We start from the raw sequence: 11,664 nt of genomic DNA, 5'->3' as shown, positions 1-11,664 counted from the left end.
AAAATAAATCTAAATAAAAATTACAATTAATAACTAAATAATTCCTATTTAAAACTAAATACTTACCTGTAAAATAAACCCTAAGCTAGCTACAATATAATAGTTATATTGTATCTATCTTAGGTTTTATTTTTATTTCACCGCTAAGTTCGTATTTATTTTAACTAGGTAGAATAGTTAGTAAATAGTTATTAACTATTTACTAGCTACCTAGTTAAAATAAATACAAATTTACCCGTAAAATAAAACCTAACCTAAGTTACACTAATACCTAACCTTACACTACAATTAAATAAATTACATTAATTAAATACAATAAACTAAATTACAAAAAACAAACAAACACTAAATTACACAAAATAAAAAAGAAATGATCAAATATTTAAACTAATTACACCTAATCTAATAGCCCTATCAAAATAAAAAAGCCCCCAAAATAAAAAACCCTAGCCTAAACTAAACTGCCAATAGCCCTTAAAAGGGCCTTTTGCGGGGCATTGCCCCAGAGAAATCAGCTCTTTTACCTGTAAAAAACAAATACAAACACCCATCCAAACTTTAAAAACCCACCACCCACATAACCAAACTCCCCAAATAAAAACCTACCTAAAAAACCTAAGCTCCCCATTGCCCTGAAAAGGGCATTTGGATGGGCATTGCCCTTAAAAGGGCATTTAGCTCTTTTTCAGCCAAAACACTAAGCTAAAAATAAAACCCACCCAATAAACCCTTAAAAAAAACTAACACTAACCCCCGAAGATCCACTTACAGTTTTTGAAGACCCGACATCCATCCTCAACGAAGCGGGCTGAAGTCTTCATCCAAGCCGGCAGAAGTCTTCATCCAGATGGCATCTTCTATCTTCATCCATCCGGTGTGGAGCGTCTCCATCTTCAAGACATCCGGCGCGGAGCATCCTCTTCTTCCGACGGCTCTTCTCGAATGAAGGTTCCTTTAAGTGACGTCATCCAAGATGGCGTCCCTTGAATTCCGATTGGCTGATAGAATTCTATCAGCCAATCAGAATTAAAGGTGAAAAAATGCTATTGGCTGATGCAATCAGCCAATAGGATTGAGCTTCAACCCTATTGGCTGATCCAATCAGCTAATATGATTGAGCTTGCATTCTATTGGCTTATTGGAACAGCCAAAAGAAAGCGAGCTCAATCCTATTGGCTGATTGCATCAGCAAATAGGATTTTTTCACCTTTAATTCCGATTGGCTGATAGAATTCTATCAGCCAATTGGAACTCAAGGGACGCCATCTTGGATGACGTCACTTAAAGGAACCTTCATTCGAGAAGAGCCGTCGGAAGAAGAGGATGCTCCACGCCGGATGTCTTTAAGATAGAGCCGCTCCGCGCCGGATGGATGAAGATAGAAGATGCCGTCTGGATGAAGACTTCTGCCGGCTTGGATGAAGACTTCTGCCGCTTCGTTGAGGATGGATGTCAGATCTTCAAAAACTGTAAGTGGATCTTCGGGGGTTCATACCAGACTGCTAATGTGACATGGGGAACACATACAGTCAGTCCTAATACTGTCACAGTAAAAAGTTCTTATATTTATTTGTGAGAAACTGTGCCAGACCGTGCCGGTGTCATGTGACATGCCAAGCTATTGCCATGTGCTGTTTTAGATGTGCACTGTGCAGCACTGAATGTGTTCAAATCCTCATGTGCCTGCCGATCCAGCCATTCCCACTGCATCAGAAAAGGTCCTGCTGGGGTTGCCACTGTTACCAGGTGGTAGGGATTGTTTCTGGCTAGGGCTGACTGTAGGCGCATGCAGCAGAAAGCTGGATCGGCAGGCACATGAGGATTTGAGCATCTGTGCAGCTGCACACACTGCTCTCTTCAGTCTTGAGGCTGTGTGACTAGTCTCACACTGTATCCATGCAGCCTTGGGCAGACAGCATCCAGTCTGCTGGTCCCCTTATCCCTGCTTTTTCTGCTGTGGCCCTAAGATCAACTAACTGAAGTTTGTTAGGGGAACAGTGCTTTGTAGAAAGGTGTCAGTGGGAAGAATAAGTGAATGCACACATGCCCCTCCCCATGCAGCATTGTCTAGTGTAGGGTGAGAGGGAACTTGTTCCTAGCAAAGAAGGGACATGTGCTTCTGTGACTGATGTATAGTGTCATGCTCTGTCTCAGATTTTACAACTTCCCATAGTAGTTCTGCTGTTCCAGTCAGTAAACTTATATTTGTCTGCACCTCCATGCTTCCTCCTCAGTCTTTACCTTGCTTTGCTCCTGTTGGCTTCCCTAAATCTCTTTAATCAGCTAACCTCACACTAGAATCACATTCAAAAGCATATTAAATGAATCCACAGTGGAGGAATTTATATATTTATTTACTTATTAGCACTGCTTAAGTCCAGTTTCAAATATTGCAATTTATTTCATTTTTTTAAATGATTAGCCCAGCAGTGGATGATCCACTGCTGGGCTAATAATTATTTTGTTTTTGTAAAACAAATTGATTTAGTTGTTTTTTGGGATGTTGAGGTAGAGAGCGAAATTGCATGGGGTGGGGGGCGGGGCAAGAATTTTTTTGCCCAGGATCCAGTCAATATTAAAGACGGCCCTGGGTGGCAGATTAGTGGTTAATGAATGTAGGTAGGTGGTCCCTTTAATATTCTGTAGATTCAAACTGCATAAGTAGAGGTTTCAGGAGACTGAGGACAAAATTTAACAGGTTGACCATTTTGAAAATGCCAATCAACAATTTCCTTCAAGTAATCACAACTGTTTTGTAGAAGATGGAGCCGCTCCGCGCCGGATGGATGAAGATAGAAGATGCCGTCTGGATGAAGACTTCTGCCGGCTTGGATGAAGACTTCGGCCCGCTTGGATGAAGACTTCTATCGGCTTCGCTGAGGACTTCTGCCGCTTCGTTGAGGATGGATATCGGGTCTTTAAAAACTGTAAGTGGATCTTCGGGGGTTAGTGTTAGGTTTTTTAAGGGTTTATTGGGTGGGTTTTATTTTTAGCTTAGGGTTTGGGCTGAAAAAGAGCTAAATGCCCTTTTAAGGGCAATGCCCATCCAAATGTCCTTTTCAGGGCAATGGGGAGCTTAGGTTTTTTAGGTAGGTTTTATTTGGGGGGTTTGGTTGTGTGGGTGGTGGGTTTTACTGTTGGGGGGTGTTTGTATTTTTTTTACAGGTAAAAGAGCTGATTTCTTTGGGGAAATGCCCCGCAAAAGGCCCTTTTAAGGGCTATTGGCAGTTTCGTTTAGGCTAGGGTTTTTTTTATTTTGGGGGGGCTTTTTATTTTGATAGGGCTATTAGATTAGGTGTAATTAGTAAATGCCAATCAACAATTCCCTTCAAGTAATCAGAACTGTTTTGTAGAAATGTAAAGTCATGGCAATAGATAGACAAGCACATATCTTCTGTATTGTAGAAGTATTGCATTGCAATCCAATCTGTCTTCAGTACTCTGTATAGTTTTACACCTTACAATGCAAAGAGTTTGCCTTTATTATTAATGACAAATAGCCTTTTCCTTTATATTTTGAAATGTAAAATCTAATGAAGAACAAGAACATGGGCATGTGAATTTAGATTTTATCATTTAGTGCACTAATGGCCAGATTACAAGTGGAGCGCTAAATATGGCTTTCAAGAAAGCGATATTAGCGTTCCACTTTGTAGTACCAGCGCATGCTAATGTGTGCTGGTATTACAAGTTTTCAGCAATGCAAACGCAACCTCGCGTTCTCATTGCTGGGAAGCGCGTTTCCATAAGCTCCAATGAGAGCCTTGTTCTGATGCCGTCAGAGACAACATCAGAACCTAAACGCTGCAAAGGGGTAAGTAGTGCAGCTATGACAGCAAATATAAATGCATATGATTATATACATATATATTTATATATACACATATTAACACATAAATATATATGTATATAATCATATACATATATATATTTACAGGGAACATACAGTTCCCATAGACCACAATGTAAAGGCACTTTTCAGTGCCATTTTTTTTCTTCCAACACCCCACTTTCACTAACTTTAGCCCCAAAATACTGTCTAGTGCAGTTGTTTTATTAAAAAATAAAAATGATACAACTTTTATTTTGTAATAAAATACATTACACTGTATTTAAAGGCATTTGGGGGACATTTATAAAATGAACCAGAAATCTGATCTCTGGTTAATTATATAAGCGCTAACTGATATCGTGAGCTAGCGGTAGCAATAAATAGCTACTTGTAATGGCTGCTTAATTCTTGCACTCCCTCAAAGTAGCCACCAATCATCAAGTGTTATCCAGGGTTCTGAACAAAAAATGGACCAGCTCCTAAGCTTAGATTCCTGCTTTTTCAAATAAAGATAGCAAGATAATGAAGATAAAATGATAATAGGAGTAAAGAAGAAAGTTGCTTAAAATTGCATTCTCTATTTAAATCATGAAAGAAAAAAAATTGGGTTTAGTATCCCTTTAAATACACCACACATCAGGCAAACTACCCAAACTCTAAGGGGATAAACCAAATACCCCTTACTCTAACCTACATTTTGAAAGGAGTTAACATAATGGTGACATTGCAGCAGGTTACAGCAGGATGCATATGCAGCTTTCTGTAGCACACTATCAGTAATGTGTCTTAAATGCCCCTAAAGGCACTAAAAATTTTTTGTTTACACAGGCTTTTGAGTAGTATATTCAAACTCTTAATCATAATCTTTCTCACCTTTTCCAGCCTATAATACATTTACGGTTTCTTGCTATGCTGAAACTTGTTGATTACTATTTGATCGTTTCAAATCACCTTTAGAAAAAGTAGAATATTTTATATATGAATGATGAACTCAGAACAAATTATGTAGTAGAACATGAGAACAAAGGGGCTGATAAATCACGGTTTGAATGGGGCCGTATACCCCTGTTTCCACACGAGCATTCAGGCTCACCGGAAACAGGAGTTAAGAACCAGCAGTCTTAAGACCACTGCTCCTTAACTCGCACTCCTCCTCTGAGGTGGCGGAGATCAATCCGCCCGATCGCATACGATCTGGTTGATTAACACCCCCTGCTAGCGGCCGATTGAGCATGAATCTGCAGGGGGCGGCATTGCACAAGCAGTTCACCCGAACTGCTTGTGCAGTGATAAATGTCGACAGCGTATGCTGTCTGCATTTATCGATGTCTGGCGGACAAGATTCGCTACAGCGGATCATGTCAGCCAGACACTTGATAAATCGGCCCCATAGAATTCTCTGACCCCTTTTTCATTATTTTGTACTCTAGACTTCACTCCTCTCTCAATGGACCATGCACAAATGTTATTATACTTTATTTAAATACAGTTAGTTTTATATAACAGTGCATCATTTACTTCTAAATAAGCTCCATACTGTTTTATATTTATTTTTATAAACTACTCGATTATTGTGAGAGGAGTGAGCTCTAGGTTACAAAAAAACAATGAAAAAGGGGGCAAAGAATTCTATGAGCTTTTACAGTAAAGAGCATATTCAATAAAAGTGTTAAATGTTCTCATTTGGTTTACAAAAAGAAATACAACATTATGTGTAATACATATGGTAACCAACCATGTATCTTTTTTTAATGCATTAGTTTTCTACTGATTGGTTACAACTTCCTTTAGTGAGAATCAGTGAAAAACCAAAAGCAAAAGCCATGAAGACACTTGTATTCTTGTAAACCATCATCTGGGGGCTTAACTAGTTGCAATAGTGGCTCTACTATTGGATGAGAATGGTGCACAAATCAAAGCCAAAAGGAACCTGAGCTGCATGCATTGTTTTTAATGGACATTAAGTCATTGTGATGAAATAGGATGTATCTCAGGAACCAAGTTGTTTCTGCAACAGAGATAATGTGATTTAACTTGAGTAAATAAAGGATTAAGTAATTGAGGTAATTTTAAAACCCCTAAAATATGAATATTCCCTAAGGACAGAGGTCCAAAGGTGCTGCTATAATTCACAACATATGCACAGAATTCCTGATGTCAAGCATGTACAAATCATTAGAAATACAAACAAGACTACAGTTTTCATAGGGCCTCACTCCTACATAAACCTCCTCTGCTTCCTGGATGTATGATTTTTGCTTCACCCTATTTAGATTAAGTTAGTTGGACTTCAGCTCTGCCTCAGGCTCCCTTTACACAAAAAAAACCATCTCCTGGGTTTATTACAAAGCAACTATAGACTTAGGATAGACTTAAGGGGCCAATTTATTATGCTGTAAATGCAGCAGTAGCCGCGTGAACCTTCAGACTCGCCGGAATGATGTTTAAAAGCAGCAGTCATAAGACCGCTGCTCCTTAACTCGTCCACCACCACTGAAGCAGGGCAAACAATCAGCCTGATCGGACACGATCAGGTTGATTGACATTCCCTGCTAGCAGCCGATTGGCTGCGAAAATGCAGGGGGCGGCATTACACAAGCATTTCACTAGAAATGCTTGTGCAATGATAAATGACGACAGCGTATGCTGTCGGCATTTATCGATGTGCGGTGGATATGATCAACTACAGCGGATCATGTCCGCCCGCACATTGGTAAATCTACCCCTAATGGCCTGATGTTGTAAGCATCTTCATAATAGCACTAATAGCAGGTATTAGATTGCAGGTGAAATGTTATAAACAAATTAATTCACTGTTAGAAGGTAAAGTTGCCAAGAAGCGTTTTACTACACTTCACTGTGGGAGGCAATGGTTCTCTGTTCTAACCAATATCTGCCAGGTAAGGTGAACCTTTTCACATACACCAACCTTACCAGTTTTTCAGTGGCAAGATCAGCAACTGTAAGAAATCTACTGCATGTATTGTGAAACTTAGTTTACATATAGATTATTTGAACTATTACAAAACAGAAACCATTTTTATATTCAATAAACACACATTACATGTTGCGTAAACATGCGTTGCAAACCTTCTGCTTCCACACTGCAGAGACTCAATTAGTAGTTATATGGTAGCATTGTTTAAAATTCAGTGAGTGCTATAGTTTCCTATAGAAGGCACATCAACACTCATCTGCACAGCAAGGGGTGAATACCCAATCCGACGTATATATACGTTGATCGGTACTTTGCTATCGTACCGCATCACGTATATATACGTAGTTGCTTCAGGATTCTCCAGTACTCTCAGCTGTTAAGTTACAGCCAAGATCTGGAGCTCTTGAAGCTTCAGGTATCTGCTGCATATGGAGCCGGAGCGGGATCGGTGCTCCGCCTCCATATGAGGGCAGATGCCTGATCAGACGGTGACACTGTGTGTTTGGGATCAGCGTATGGGAAGTGTCAGGTGGGAGGCTAATCTGTACACTAAGACTAAAATTAATATTTTAAGCTGCCAAATTAACCCCTTTACTGTCGGGAATAATAGAAGTGTGGTGCACAGCTGCAATAAGCGGCCTTTTAATTACCAAAAAGCAATGGCAAAGCCATCTGTGTCTGCTATTTCTGAACAAAGGGGATCCCAGAGAAACTTTTACAAACATGTGTTCCATGATTGCACAAGCAGTATGTAAAAAATGTCTGTGAGAAACCTAAAGTTTGTGAAAAAAGTAAAACATTTTTTTTATGTGATTGCATTTGGCGGTGAAATGGTGGCATGAAATATACCAAAATGGGCCTAGATCAATACCTTGGGTTGTCTACTTAAAACTATATATAGTTTTGACAGGTAAATAAAAAAAAACAAGACTCTATTTTTGTTTAAATGGAGTGACAGCAAAAATGCTAAAAATTATCTGGTATTTTGAGTGTTTTTGTCTGAAAGTCCCGGAAGTGAAGGGGTTAAACCACGGGCGGAAATGATTCGCTATGGCGAATCAAGTCCATCCTGCATCGCTAAATGCCGACAGCATACATTGTCGGCATTTAACATTGCACAAGCATTTCACAAGAAATACTTGTGCAATGCCACCCCCTGCAGATATGCGGCCAATCGCCCGCTAGCAGGGGGTGTAAATCATTCCGATCGTATCTGATCGGGATAATTGCAGTGTGGCGGACAAGTTAAGGAGCAGCAGTCTTACAACCGCTACTTCTTAACTGAGGTTTCAGGTGGACCCCATGTGTCAACCTGATTTTTATAACATTTTACTTGTTGTGAGCTTAGCGAGACTGAAATGAGCATTTCTCATGGACCTGGTAATTTCTAGAACATTGTGTCCTAAATGAGTTCCCCTTTCCTGGCTAAACCTAGGGCAATGTGTACCTTTCTGGACTCACCTTGCTCTGCACTAGGATGGAGATTTTTAATGCATTCTTGAGATACAGTGGAATGTAGGTCCATAGGCAGTTCTTTAATATTTATTTGGTCTTGCTGCAGTTTCCCCCTATTTCAGTATAGAGATTGATGTTCAACTTCTTAATTGTTCAAAAAACAAAACAATAAACAACTGCACATAATTATGACAGCTCCCCGTATTATAATTGCAATCCTGCATCTAGTCATCCTTGCTTGGGAGCTATGACATTTAAACACTACAATATAAAAGATTCTGACTTTTATGTTCCGATTCAGCTAAATCCTTTCAGGTTCCTGAGATATGCTGTGGAACTTTGTCAGTTTTTCAAAAACCTGATAATGCTTGCGCGAAACAGATAGTGTGCTACTCATAATCTGGCTCTTTCATAGAGTTACAATAGTGTCCTCTTGGTTAGTAGGTCATACTATCCAAAAGCTTTTTGCCTTCATCATACATGTTCCTGTTTCTGCAGTTATTTTTAAAGTAAATCTACCCTAAAGGAAGTTATGACATCTTTCCAGGCAGTAGAAATAATTTATCCTTAACTTCAAAGCTTTCAGGACACTGTGGGACCTGAATATATATTCAGTTGTTCCAGAATCACTCCTTTGAACCTATAGATAAATGTTCTTTAAATATAACTTTGCTGAGCTCTCTACTCTGAATGCATTGTTATCTATTTTAGCATTATAAGGCCAATTTCATGTATTCTCTTTTATTCCCTGTGAAGATGGCCAGTTTTAAGTATATTCAGTCTGTTTTGTTCTTTATCCTGATCTTGTCCTTAGAATGATAAGGAGGCTCATGCCTTTGTACTGTTTATATATGATACTATAAGAGTGTGAGAGAAATGTTGTTTATGCTTACTTATTGCACAATGGACGACGCAATATTGTTATCGGGGGTCGCAATAACTATTATCTTGGCCGTGCTACGGTACTATGAAACAAAAAAGTGGAGAAAAAAAGCCAAATCTGACACATTCCATGCAAAACTCCAAAAATGGACTAGACAAAATTATTGGCACCCTCAATTTAATATTTGGTAGCACACCCCTTGGAAAAAATAAATGAAATCAATTGCTTCCTGTAACCATCAATGAGTTTCTTACACCTCTTTACTAGAATTTTGTACCACTCTTCTTTCACCAACTGCTCCAGGTCTCTCAGATTGGAAGGGTTCCTTTTCCCAACTGCTGTTTTGAGATCTCTCTACAGGTGCTCTATGGGATTGAGATCTGGACTCATTGCTGGCCAGTTCAGTACTCTCCAGTGCTTTGTCTTAAACCATTTCTGGGTGCTTTTAGATGTGTGCTTTGGGTCATTGTCCTGCTGTAAGACGCATGACCTCTGAAGGAGACCCAACTTTCTGACACAGGGCCCTACAGAATTCTTTGGTAGTCTTCAGATTTCATAATGCCATGCACACAGTCAAGACATCCAGTGCCTCAAGCAGCAAAACAACCCCAAAACATCAGTGAATCTCCACAACGTTTGACTGTAGGGACTGTATTCTTTTCTTTAAAAGCCTCGTTTCTTTTTCTGAAAACAATAGAATGATGAGCTTTTCCAAAAACCTGTGATTTTGTTTCATCTGTCCACAGCATATTCTCCCAAAAGGATTTTGGCTTTCTCAGGTAAGTTTTGGCAAACTCCAATCTGGCTTTTTTATGTTTCTGTGTCAGCAGTGGGGTCCTCCTACCATAGCGTCCCTTTTCATTCAGATGGCAACGTATATTGTGAGCTGACACATCTGTACACTGTGCCTGAAGGTCAGCATGAATTTGCCTGGAAGTTGATCAAGGGTCTTTATCCACCATTCGAGCAATCCCTTGTTGTAATCTTTGATCAATTTTTCTCTTTCATCCAAGTCCAGGGAGATTAGCTACAGTGCCATGGGCTGTAAACTTCTTGACAATGTTGCGCACAGTGGACACAGGAACAATAAGATCTCTGGAGATGAACTTGAAACCTTGAGATTGTCCATGCTTTGCCACAATTTTTGTTCTCAATCCTCAGACAATTATTTGCTGCTCTTACTCTTCTCCATGTCACTCAGAGACACACAACAGAAAGGTTGAGTACATTTTTCACCATTTTAACTGGTTGCCGGTGTGATTTCTATATTGTCAGCACCTGTTAATTGATACAGGTGAGTTTACTTACAAATTACAGGAGCATCACAAACTTGGAATGCAATAATTTCTTACACATTTTGAGAAGGTGCCAATAATTTTGTCCAGTCCATTTTTGAAGTTTTGCATGAAATGTGTAAGATTTGGCTTTTTTTTTTCCACTTTTTTTGTGTCATACCAATAGAAACAAAAGAAATAAACATGAGAATGCCTAAACATTTGTAATTGCAACAATTTTCTGGGCAAAGTGGTGCATTATCGGACAGAAATGCAGGGGTGCCAATACTTTATATACATACATATATGCACATATAAACACACACACACACACACACACACACACACACACACATATATATATATACATATTTTGGAGCCCTTTCCATTCAAATACCTTCAAAGTTGAAAAATAAATTTTAATCAATTCTAAAATTTAATGTGTTTTAATGTGTGTCACTGTAAATATTTAATATTCCAATGTTCTTCACTTAGAAGAAAGACTTCTTTGTATTTTTGCCGGTGTGATTTCTATATTGTCAGCACCTGTTAATTGATACAGGTGAGTTTACTTACAAATTACAGGAGCATCACAAACTTGGAATGCAATAATTTCTTACACATTTTGAGAAGGTGCCAATAATTTTGTCCAGTCCATTTTTGAAGTTTTGCATGAAATGTGTAAGATTTGGCTTTTTTTTCCTCCACTTTTTTTGTGTCATACCAATAGAAACAAAAGAAATAAACATGAGAATGCCTAAACATTTGTAATTGCAACAATTTTCTGGGCAAAGTGGTGCATTATCGGACAGAAATGCAGGGGTGCCAATACTTTATATACATACATATATGCACATATAAACACACACACACTCACACACACACACACACATATATATATATATATACATATTTTGGAGCCCTTTCCATTCAAATACCTTCAAAGTTGAAAAATAAATTTTAATCAATTCTAAAATTTAATGTGTTTTAATGTGTGTCACTGTAAATATTTAATATTCCAATGTTCTTCACTTAGAAGAAAGACTTCTTTGTATTTTTAGACATATATTTATATATTCATATAGATATATAGGTATAGTTATATATTTGACAAACAAATCAAATGGTTCTTTTATCATATATATATATATGTATATATAAAAAGTATCATTGCTCAATGCAATACTCTTATTTTGATATATATATTTCTTCAGTGTGAAGAACATTGGAATGTGAAATATTCATAACTACCTTTGGGTAGTTTGGGTCGCGATAACCGAAG

The 11,664-nt window shown here is 38.4% G+C and overlaps 1 protein-coding gene across 2 annotated transcripts in view; it reads right to left on the bottom strand.

Moving 5' to 3' along the window:
• DLGAP1 (DLG associated protein 1) overlaps nucleotides 1–11,664 on the bottom strand; it is a 710,871-nt gene that overhangs the window by 84,202 nt on the left and 615,005 nt on the right. The window lies entirely within an intron of this gene.

The sequence above is a fragment of the Bombina bombina genome, chromosome 5, assembly GCF_027579735.1.
Source record: "Bombina bombina isolate aBomBom1 chromosome 5, aBomBom1.pri, whole genome shotgun sequence".
NCBI lineage: Eukaryota > Metazoa > Chordata > Amphibia > Anura > Bombinatoridae > Bombina > Bombina bombina.
Note: the sequence above shows the minus strand (reverse complement) of the source record. Positions and strands in the feature narration are given on the sequence as shown.